This window comes from Ambystoma mexicanum, chromosome 6p, assembly GCF_040938575.1.
Source record: "Ambystoma mexicanum isolate Mex_15411 chromosome 6p, UKY_AmexF1_1, whole genome shotgun sequence".
Taxonomy (NCBI): Eukaryota; Metazoa; Chordata; class Amphibia; order Caudata; family Ambystomatidae; genus Ambystoma; species Ambystoma mexicanum.
This window is the reverse complement of record NC_090935.1, coordinates 1,428,759,892-1,428,771,395: the sequence shown is the minus strand read 5'-3', so window position 1 is coordinate 1,428,771,395 and position 11,504 is coordinate 1,428,759,892.

Below are 11,504 nucleotides of genomic sequence, written 5' to 3'. Positions count from 1 at the left end.
TTTTGCTGTGGCACAAGCAAAGCCACTCTCCTGAGATCCTTAGTTAGCAAGGGGTCACAGAGACTTTTGGTAGATCTAAAGAAGATGGCAGACCAGTTTTTGTCATGACAAACAAGTGTTGTATTTAAATTATAAGAATAAGGCTTTTCTATCCCTATTCTATGAGTTTTTCTACCTAACGAAACAAACTAAGAACCCCGTCGTCAGTATGAAGTCCAAAAAGTAAACAGTCTGTCCTCCGTCTCAAAGTTAATCTATCCTAAGAGAAAACAAAAAAAAGTCCAGGAGAATAACTCCCTTCTCGTGGATAGGCTTTCCTCCACCCTAGTGGCTGCGTCTTAAATAGTTATTGGCTATTTCATGGATTCATTTGTACAGGTCCTCTCAGGGACTTTGACACCTTTCTGGTGTTCCTCATCTTTGTTGAATTAGAGGTTTTCTCTTTGCTGTGTTTGGGATTGTATCTGCTTGTACTATGCTTCCTTGAAGTGTCTCTGTAATTTTCTTGTTCCTTAATTCTGCATAATCAACATGTCTGAAATCACATTCATTTTGTCCTGAGAAACTTTCCTTAGATCGAATACAGCAGCTCAAGCAACTATATTTGCTCCCCGGTTCGGTTCCTGTCCTGTTGTACTGAGCGAGACAGGTTCAATTGTGATTTTTCTTCTTAAATGTATTAGACCCTTCACTGCAAGTAAACTGAGTCTCAGAGTTATTGGCACTTGTCCTTTCACTGGGATGAGTTGGTTGATTTGTTTTTTCATGGGGATGAGTAGGATGAATACCGTAATTATTCACACTCTTATGAGCACCTGTCCTTTCACTGGCAAAAGTAGGCTGAGTGCCTTAGATATTCTCACTCTTACAAACACTTGTCTTTTCAGTGGGACGAGTAGGCTGTGTGTGTCCTTGGTCCCTGTATCCCCTCACCGGTCTAACACATCTCCTGTTACCTTCTTGTTGATGGGCTAGAGTCACTGGGTCTTTCTCCAAGATCGGGATGACACTTGGAGTCTGAACATTTCCTGTGTTCACTGCAGTGTTTCTTGGTTCTTCTTCGTGGCCTGGCGGGGCCAGCACGGATACGGTCTTGCTATTGTTTTTGGACTGAGCATTCCACCTTCCACTGGTCATGCCACTGCTCTCCTGGTTCTCCTTGTCTCTGAGATCTCTTCCCCTGAATGACTCAGCTCTCTGCTCTCTCTCTGCATCCTGCTTAAACCCATAGGCCATATCCTCCCGACAGAAGATCGCCCTGTTCTCAGCAGCTTCAACGTTCTGGCTAATTCGAACTCCACAGGTTTCACACCCTTTTCATAGTCCTTCTTCCCTTTTTATGTTCGCTTTCTGGGAGCATCGAAGTCCCTTTTCTCTTTCCACTGAGCATTCTCTCTTGTTCTTTCGTTCTCCATCGCCCCAGTTTGGTTGGCTTCCAGCCATTGAGCGATTGGCATTCATTGCTCCCGTCTCTTCTTCTTCTCCTCAATATTTTCATCAAACATTTCTTCAAGTTGAATGTGTGGTGTAATGTTACAATAACAAACCGTGGATTGTTCTGATAGATTTTTCTGAATCGTGGATGGTACAGGTGGCCCACAAGGAAGGGCTTCAGAGAGTTCCTCGAAGGAAAGGGAGTCCTTGTCCCCAAAAGGGGAGTCTCTCCCTGTGAGGTCCTGCACACCTCCACCCCTACGGAGTCTCACCTCCCTAGACTCACGAGGAAAGGCTCCCCTCTGATGAAAAGTGACAAAATTCCATGATTCATCACAGACTGCAAGCTCGAGATTGCAGTCTTATTGGTAAATATATCATAACCCCCAACCGCAAAGCCCCTGCCTGTCACTGCTAGCACACTGCTTTCCACCCTCCTGCATCCATATCACTCTTCTGTGCCCTTCTTTAGGCCAAGGTGCTGCACATTTTTTCTTGAGAAATCCACGCTCCACCTTCTAACTTTTCTGCTCCTCGTTTCATCTTGAATAATCCCCTGCAGGATTGCAGCATCACCCTGATACCGGATGACTGGTGCCATGAAGAAACCTGGTGAGCTGTGGCTGTTGGTAGCTGGGGAGGGTGTTGATTTTGTACTGTGTGAGAAGGGTTTGGGGCTTGTGGGAGACAGCAAGGTAGACCTCTGGGCCAAACGAGCAGGGATTCTGGTCCCTGCCCCGACCAATCCCATGATGAACGCCTGGCAAACATCTTGCCCTGTGCCCGAGGGGACATGTCGCAGAAGGCCACTGAGCATAGCACATGAGCATGTTAGAGTAAGGTTTGAGGCATGTCTGAGTCTGCTAACCAACATACTAAGAAAGGTGAAATGGGTGATTGTTGTCCTCCGATTTTAAGCTGCCCTTCCACTGAAACGTAACCATAGACTCTTGCCTCCAATAAGCCTTAGCAGATTATGATAATGTCTGAGTTTCCACACTGACCCTTTCCCTCGTCTGCCAACTCGCAGATGCTTGTTTTGGTCCTCATTGGATACAATGAGTCTATTCGAGACAGAGAGAGAGAGAAGGCGAGAGAGAGAAAGGGGGTGGCAATTGAGAGCAAGAGAAATGGGACCTGTATGCAAATGGTCCAGTTAGGAGTGCATGGTTCAGGATGTTTTCTCTGGTAAGGCCTATTCCCCTTTTCCCCTGACTGACTCCTCCCTAAGATCTCCTACCACCTTACACTGCACACACAAACACCTAACAGCAGGCCACCACAGGCCTACCCATTACCACATCAACAGTAACCAAGCCAGGACTAAGCTCTCCTCTTTAGCCCTGTCTCCCTCTCTGTTATGTTCACTACAAACCGTTTCCGGCAATTCATCAGTCTTCAGGCATTGCAACATAGAAAGCGTAGAGTCTCCTACCTGATAATAGATGAATGACCAAATCGTAGCTCCACAGGAGTTCCAGGTTTCACAAGAAATGATGGAAAGATATATCCCAGTAGAACATAGGAATCCCCCTGGCATCTCCTTTGGAGCCCAGTTAAGTACTTGGCGACCGTGGGAAAACCAGGGAAACCCTCATGGGGGAGAAAACCCTATGAAGAGCTGCTGGGGAGCGTTGGTAAAGGTGAGGCAGACAGGAGGAAACTGAAGGACCTCGGGTTCCGATTATAACGTTATGTGTTGGTTAAATGCTGGAGAGGTATAAGGGTGAAAACACAAGGTTCAATTCAAAGATGAGAAAACAACACAATAAGGAATGATGGTGAGATTAGGAAAACAGAATTACCATTCAAACATCTAGACAGGGAGTTTAGTAGTTGAGGAACCCTGAGAACCGAGTCCGTTCAAGAACTATTCCTTTGTATGAGACGGGAAGTTCTGGAAGCAACATATAAAGAATTTAAGAATCAAAGAAGGTCGGATGGCAAGGGTCGGAGTGTATGATTGTATGAGAAAGAAATCTACCTTCAAGGGGAGCACGAAATAAAGTCGATATTAGCCGCGTACTGTGGGGGCGTGGCTTAGTGGTTACCAATACGATACCCTCGATCCGATCGTATTCCGGATTCTAAGAATGAACAGATGCATCAATAGTAAGAAAACATGGTACGGATAGAAGAAAGGAGGAACAATGAGATGTAAAGACTGAACTCGCTATACTCACTGAGCGTCCGTATACTCCTATGAGAGTAGCAACGCACCGGTATCCAGGACTTCCCGGCTGATATGCCGAAGAGAGATCGACTTCCGCATCCTGCGTGGCTCGAGGCAGGGAAACAACTAGACCGTCGCTAGGGCTGCCGCGGCCGTAATCCGGTGCGGCCATCTTGGAATAGGTAGAAGAGGAATGATTCGTCCTCACGAACATGACAGTATGCCCCTTCTTAGGTCCCTCTCCTCCCGGCTTGTCAGGATGTCTGGCGTGAAATAGTTTTACGAGACGAGGAGCATGTACAGCGTCTTCCGGCTCCCAAGTACGATCTGAAGGGGAATAACCCTTCCAATCGATCAAATATTGTAAATGTCCTCGATGCATACGGGAATCACAAATTCCCTTCACCTCAAACTCAGGACCAGATGAGGCCAAAATAGGAGGAGGACGAGTCGTTATCGTTGGGTGAAATGAATTTCGTTTGTCCGGTTTCAATTGAGAAACATGGAAAACAGGGTGAATTCGGGACCAGGTTTTAGGAAGAATAAGTCTAAAGGCAGCACTGCCAATGGGTTTATCCACCCGGAAAGGACCAAAGTATCTTGGAGACAGTTTGGACGGTACCAGGCGTCTGGGGAGAAACCGTGAAGACAACCATACCCTGTCTCCTGATTTGATGATAGGTGCAGGAGTACGAGAACGATCAGCAAATTTCTTCATTCTATCCTGGGTTTGCACTAGGGTATCTTTAGCCCTCTTGTGGCCTTGTCTGATTTGATTCATTAAATGGTCTACATCAGGAAATTTGTGTTCCGATCTCTTTAGTATCGGAAATGCTGAGGGACTGAATCCGTAGGAGCAGAAAAAAGGAGAAGTGCGAATGGTGGAGTGATAGGAGTTATTGTAAGCATACTCTGCCAATGGAAGTAGATCTTTCCAGTTATCCTGAGCTGCCGAAATGTAATTTCTTAGATATCCCTCTAGAGTTTGATTGAGCCGTTCCGTCTGCCCATTGGATTGAGGGTGGTAACCGGAACTGAGGGCACGGGAAATCCCGAGATGTTGACAGATGTGCTTCCAGTAGAGGGAGGTATATTGTGTTCCACGATCAGATATGATTGTATCTGGTAGGCCATGTAACGCAAAGATGTTATTGGTAAAGATACGGGCCATAACGGCCGCTGTAGGAATCCCGGCAAGAGGTATGAAGTGAGCCATCTTTGTAAAGGAATCGATCACCACCATTATTGCCGAACACCCCTTTGAGGGGGGAAGATCAACGATGAAATCCGTTGAGATTATCTGCCAAGGACGCGATGGAATGGGCATCTTGACCAGTAGTCCTGCTGGAGTCCTTCGGGGAGACTTGTTCTGAAGACAATCCGGACAAGATCCAATGTATCGTTTTATGTCTTCCGGTAGAGTCGGCCACCAGAACCAGCGAGAAACCATTTCTTGTGTGGAGGTGATTCCACGATGTCCCGCTACCTTAGATTTGTGACACATATCCAATACCTCCTTCTGGAGGGAGGTTGTAGGAATGAAGGCCCGATGACCTAGGAAATAGCATCCATCCTCCTTGACCAATGTGGGTAGTGTCCCTAGTGACATGCCTGATTTTCCAACTGATTTGGATTGACCCCTCAGACGTGTCAGGAAGTCACGGGAGGTATGTAACCCTAACGCCATCTTGGGAAAAATCGGTTCAGAACTAAAGGAATCATTAGGGAGCTGTTCTTTACGTGATAAAGCGTCAGCGATTACGTTATCCTTCCCAGGTATGAAGGAGAAAGTGATCCTAAAAGGAGAAAAAAAATGAGCCCACCGGGCCTGACGACTATTGCAAGTCTGGGCGTACTGTAGAATACGAAGGTTGTGATGGTCCGTTCGAACTTCCACCGGGTACTTAGCTCCAAGTAGTAAATGTCGCCACTCTTCGAAAGCTCTTTTGATGGCTAACAGCTCCTTCTCCAATACCGTGTAATTTAATTCTGCAGGTGCCAATGTTTTAGATAGATATGCCACCGGATGTTCCTGTTCGGCATTATCAGACTGAAGAAGAACAGCTCCCAAAGCATATTGAGAAGCATCAGTCTCCACGATAAACTGGCGATTCTGATCAGGTGTCTGCAGAACAGGGGCGGACGTGAACAGATCTTTAAGTCTCCTAAAGGCTTGATCTGTACTCTCAGGCCAAGAAAAGGACACCCCCTTTTTTAACAGATTCGTCAGTGGTTTAGTCAGGCTTGAGAATCCCGGAATAAACCGCCGGTAAAAATTGGCAAGGCCGATAAACCGCTGAATGTCTTTCCCTGAGGTCGGGATAGGCCAATCCAATATGGCGGAAACCTTCTCCGGGTCCATAGCTACCCCTTTTGCTGATAGAACATAACCCAGGTAAGTGACTTGTGGTTGGTGGAAGGAGCATTTCTCTAATTTGCAGAATAGGTGATTTTGATGTAGACGACAAAGAACCTCTCCCACATGTTTAACATGGTCCTGTAGAGTATAGGAGAAGACCAAAATATCGTCCAGATACACTATTACATTATGTAAGAGTAGATCAGCGAAGAGATGGTCCATAAAGCGTTGAAATATCGCCGGGGCATTAGAGAGCCCGAACGGCATAACATGGTATTGGTAATGACCAAATGGTGTCCGGAATGCCGTCTTCCATTCATCTCCGGCCTTGATTCTTATCAGATGGTATGCGCCCTTGAGATCCAATTTAGTGTATAATTTTGCCCCCCTGACTGCTTCCAGAATATCCGGTATCAGGGGCATCGGATATTTGTCTGGTATAGTGATTTTATTGAGGCCCCGGAAATCTATGCAAGGGCGAAGTTCCGTTGTGTTCCGTTTAGATATAAAAAATAGGGAAGCAGCTGCCGGTGAAGTAGATTCAGTGATCAACCCATTCATAAGATTTACTCTAAAATATTCTCGTAACACCTCTTTTTCGTTATGAGACAGGATGTACATTCGACCAAAGGGTAAAGGTTGGTCAGGTATTAGATCGATGGCACAATCGTCTCGTCTATGAGGTGGTAACTGTGAGTACTCAGAGGTAGAAAAGACTTCTTTATATTGATAGTACATGTTGGGAAGACCTGTGATTTGATTGAGAGTTGTGATTCCCTGAAATTTAGAAGAGGAAGAGCTGGTGTCCAACAGAACCTCTTGTTGATCTTTTATGCAGTGGCCAAGACAAAATTCGGAACCCAAAAAGAAGGACCCAGCTGTCCAATTAATAAAGGGGTTATGCTTCCTGAGCCATGGTATGCCCAAAATAATAGGATGGTGTGCTGCTCGGATGATGTCTAGAATTATGTGTTCATGATGAGAAGAGATAGACATAAGCAGGGGACCCGTATGATCCGTAATGGGTCCAGATGTCAAAGGACTGCCATCAACACTTTCCACGGGAATGGATTCTATCTTAGAAGACCGTGGGATACCATGAGAAGAGGCCCAGTGATCGTCGATAAAATTCCCGGCCGCACCACTATCAATAAGGACCGGGATGTCTTGTAGGACCTGTTTCCCAAAGGTTAAAGATACCTTTACAACCACCATGGTAGTATCCGAGGGATTGTTACAAGTGGATGTATGGACAACTTGTGAGGAACCTTGTTTAGTCATAGGATCCCGAACCGTGGTTCCCCTTACGGTCGGGCGTTTGCGTTTCCCGATCTCCTTGGTGGTGCAATTGGACACTCCAGTACGGTGTGGGTATTGGAACCACAATACATACATAAACCAAGGGATCGTCTTCGACTCCGTTCCTCAAAGGAAAGAGGTCCTCTGCCTGTTGCACCTAGTTGCATGGGTTCCTCGGTGGATGGAACTCGTGGAGTAGCAGGCAGATTAGCAGGAAAACGGGGCAACCGTCCTTTCCTTTTTTCACTGGTGCGTTCCTTCATTCGATAATCAATCTGAAGGACTAGTGCGATAAGCTCAGTTAAAGAAGAAGAACGAGGAACCCTGGATATTTCATCTTTCAATTCTTCTGACAGTCCTCTTCTAAAGATGGTGATCTGTGCGTCATCGGACCAAGTAGTTTCGCTGGCCATTTGTTTAAATCTGGTTATATAAGCCAGAATGTCTGAATTTCCCTGTTTTAAATCTAGTAAGTGTTCTTGGGAAGCTACTCGAATCTCCTGCCGGCCAAACATCGCACGAACACTATTACAAAAGGCCGGATGGGAGTCTAATATAGGGTTATTACTGGTGATTAGGGGTGTGGCCCAGGCTAAAGCTGGTCCAGTCATTTGGGACACCATGTAACCCACACGATCCCGATCAGTATGGAAAAAGGCGTTCTTAAAAGAAAACTGAACGTAACAGGAATCTATGAATTCTTTCACCTTATGGGGATTCCCATCGAATTGGCCTCCAGGAAGAGGCCCTGGAGGGACCTCTGAGCAATGAGGAACCCGTGAGGCAGCAGTATGTTGTGCTAATTGTTGGGCCATTTGCTGAGCTGCCTGTTGTTGATTCTGCTTTAGGGCAGTATTTTCCTGCTGGAGTTGTTGAACCTCAGTGGTCAAGGATTGTACTGCAGCGATCAACTGTTGGATCTGCTGTTGTTGTTGGGAATCCATAATGAGGATCCTCTAGGCTCCCAGTTGCAATGACTAAAGAGCAAGTTTGTTTTCGGGCGTTGCTATCTGTTATGTTCACTACAAACCGTTTCCGGCAATTCATCAGTCTTCAGGCATTGCAACATAGAAAGCGTAGAGTCTCCTACCTGATAATAGATGAATGACCAAATCGTAGCTCCACAGGAGTTCCAGGTTTCACAAGAAATGATGGAAAGATATATCCCAGTAGAACATAGGAATCCCCCTGGCATCTCCTTTGGAGCCCAGTTAAGTACTTGGCGACCGTGGGAAAACCAGGGAAACCCTCATGGGGGAGAAAACCCTATGAAGAGCTGCTGGGGAGCGTTGGTAAAGGTGAGGCAGACAGGAGGAAACTGAAGGACCTCGGGTTCCGATTATAACGTTATGTGTTGGTTAAATGCTGGAGAGGTATAAGGGTGAAAACACAAGGTTCAATTCAAAGATGAGAAAACAACACAATAAGGAATGATGGTGAGATTAGGAAAACAGAATTACCATTCAAACATCTAGACAGGGAGTTTAGTAGTTGAGGAACCCTGAGAACCGAGTCCGTTCAAGAACTATTCCTTTGTATGAGACGGGAAGTTCTGGAAGCAACATATAAAGAATTTAAGAATCAAAGAAGGTCGGATGGCAAGGGTCGGAGTGTATGATTGTATGAGAAAGAAATCTACCTTCAAGGGGAGCACGAAATAAAGTCGATATTAGCCGCGTACTGTGGGGGCGTGGCTTAGTGGTTACCAATACGATACCCTCGATCCGATCGTATTCCGGATTCTAAGAATGAACAGATGCATCAATAGTAAGAAAACATGGTACGGATAGAAGAAAGGAGGAACAATGAGATGTAAAGACTGAACTCGCTATACTCACTGAGCGTCCGTATACTCCTATGAGAGTAGCAACGCACCGGTATCCAGGACTTCCCGGCTGATATGCCGAAGAGAGATCGACTTCCGCATCCTGCGTGGCTCGAGGCAGGGAAACAACTAGACCGTCGCTAGGGCTGCCGCGGCCGTAATCCGGTGCGGCCATCTTGGAATAGGTAGAAGAGGAATGATTCGTCCTCACGAACATGACACTCTCCAACATCCAGGGGTGTTGCTGGGTCTGGAAAAGATCAGGGGCTAAGCTAATGTCGGGGCTGGCGGGATTCGGGGCTAGCTATAGCCTTTTGGTTGTAGTCCCTGAGCGTCTATCTGGGGCTACAACCAAAAGACCTGGGGCTATAGCCCCCTCATCCCCCCCCCACCCAGCAACGCCTCTGCGCACATCAGCAGCTAGCCAGACCAAAAGCATGGTAGTTTATCAGAGCTTGGGCTGTTTCCTATGGAAACATGCTCCCATCTTTCTTCCGCCAAACCCCCAGCATGCAATTTGTAAAATTTTCAAAGCAGTCTTTAATTGTGAAGGGTAAAACAAGAGAATATTGCCTTTAAGCTGCACTTAAACGCTCTGTTTTGTAAAACCATAAGTGCTGCCTGCAAATTACGCTTTGCAGGCAGAGGTTTTTAATGGATTTAGACTCTCCATTCTAATTAGCCTGAGGAAAACCGACGCTATATTCCTTAGGAATCCATTTGTTTTACACCTGCATGAAAATCTCCTGCAGACATAAAACCAGGTGGTCTTCCAAGGCGCAGTACAAAAGAAAACTGCAGATGCAAACTCGGCTTTGTGTCCCTATTATGCCTTGGAACGGGACGAAAATTGAGCAAAGCATTAAATGGATGCATAAAAGCATCAGGGCTCACTTGCATGCCCCCATTTAACGCACCACCACATAGAAAATGGCTCCTAATGTGTCGGCCTCTGAATAATGAAAAGCAGACCCAGGCATGCCTGACATATTACTGACTCTGCTGGTCCGACTTGAAATGTTATAATTCCCCACTACAACTTTACTTATTTGACCAACTTCAGAAGGATGAAAGACTGAGTTCTTCTTATGTAGATTCAAACCTGGGACCTGCAGGATACACATAGATCTCTGCAGTAGGTGCGTTCATATACTGACATATATTACTGCAGACCCACTGGAATGACACTCACAGACGAGCAGGGCTCAATTTCCTCTTACTAACCCCCCTACAGCCTCACCCGAGCCCTCTCTTTCCCCTGATCTTTCTCTCCCTTGTTTTAAGTTACTTTGTGCGCTTTATATTTGCAGGAATCGGACGAATCTTCCAGAACTTCTCCCAAACGTCCCTGAAGGTTTATGGTCTAAAAGACAATTCGGGCTGATTGAAAAATGTGTGGGATCCAACTAACCTATTCGACTCTCACAAGGAGAACCGCAGGAGCCCCCAGACCACTTTTGAGAACGTTCACCCAGACTTACTGAGAAAGTGTGGACATTGTGCAGGCTTACAAATGAGGGACACCACACAGGCTCAGGAGTGAGGAACAGCACACTGTCTGCAGAGGAGAGGTCCTTGCCACCCTCAGCAATTCAAGGGGGGTGGTCATCGCACAGGTTTGGAAATGTGGAGCAGCACACATGCACAGGAACAGGACACAGACTTATGAGAGGGACAGGCACTGTAAGGGAACTGCAAAATGTCCTCAAAGGGCACACTATGACAGTTTCACAGCTGGCAGCCAGCAACTTCAGATGAGAGAGTGGCAGTTCGAAGGGATGTGGCAGCAACTCCAAGAAGAAACATTTAAGCGCAATAAAGTGGAGCAAGAAATCCAGTGCAAACACTGTCATCTCCATGAAGAATATCAACGATATCAGGCGGGGTGACATAATTTCCAACAGAGACAAGCAATATAGCATAGGGCAATGGAGCTATGGAGGGATCCCAAAATTCTGTTCAGTGATTTTCCAATTAACCGTCATTTTGCGGGTTGTCTGTCGAGGTGGGGAGGGTCGTGGACACGCCTGGGCCCTGCCTGATCTGGCACAGTAGGGCCACCTTGAAAAGGGAGATTTTGTGGGAGTCCTCCAGATCAGAGTACCGACTCACCAACTTTCCCATTTTTGTGCCTACTTTTAGGGCACTGCACAGTGCACATCAGTCTCAACAGTCCACCTTTAATGCCAGGGTAACATTTTGAAATTCAGGCCTCAGGTTTATTGCCGTGCGACTTTTTAGGCCCAGAGTATAAGACACTTTGGGCCTCATTACAGGTAGGGTGTTGCAGGAAAGGACTGTGTGAATGCAGTGGTAACTCAGTTACAACTGCATTACCGCCGCATTAGCACACTGCTGTTCTACAAATTTGGTGGTAAAACAGAGGAAAGACCTCCAGCAAAATGCTGTAGGTA